Here is a 634-nt window from a genome sequence, read left to right on the forward strand (position 1 = left end):
TCAACTTTGCATATCCATCTTTGTGGGATATGCAACCACAAAAATATATATTATTGCTCACGTATCATAAATTCTTACAAATATGATGTAATGTGGCCCAGATTCTTTTGCCATTTGGTTTTATTTTGCTCACATCATGTATCATGTTTTTGATACTTATCCCCCTTGATACATGAGATAGTACTTCATTTTATCTGCTGCATAGTATTCCGTTTTGTGAATAAATCTAAATTTCCTTTTCTATTCTCCTATTCATGGACATTTAAATTGTTTCTAATTTCTTTGTTGTTGTTGTTATTATGAAGAACATGAGCCGCGCACGGCAGCTCATGCCTGTAATCCCAGCACTTTGGGAGGCTGAAGCGGGCGGATCACAAGCTCAGGAGATCGAGACCAACCTACCCAATATGGTGAAACCCCATCTTTACTAAAAATACAAAAATTACCTGGGTGTGGTGGTGGGCGCCTGTAATCCCAGCTACTCAGGAGGCTGGGGCAGGAGAATCACTTGGCCCAGGGAGGCAGAAGTTACAGTGAGCCGAGATCGTGCCATTGCACCATTTCATCCTGGGCGACAGAGCAAGACTCTGTCTCAAAAAAAAAAAAAAAAAAAAAACACCAGAACATGAATGGA

This window comes from Sapajus apella, unplaced genomic scaffold (genome assembly GCF_009761245.1).
Source record: "Sapajus apella isolate SASKATOON/1434 unplaced genomic scaffold, GSC_monkey_1.0 scaffold41, whole genome shotgun sequence".
Taxonomy (NCBI): domain Eukaryota; kingdom Metazoa; phylum Chordata; class Mammalia; order Primates; family Cebidae; genus Sapajus; species Sapajus apella.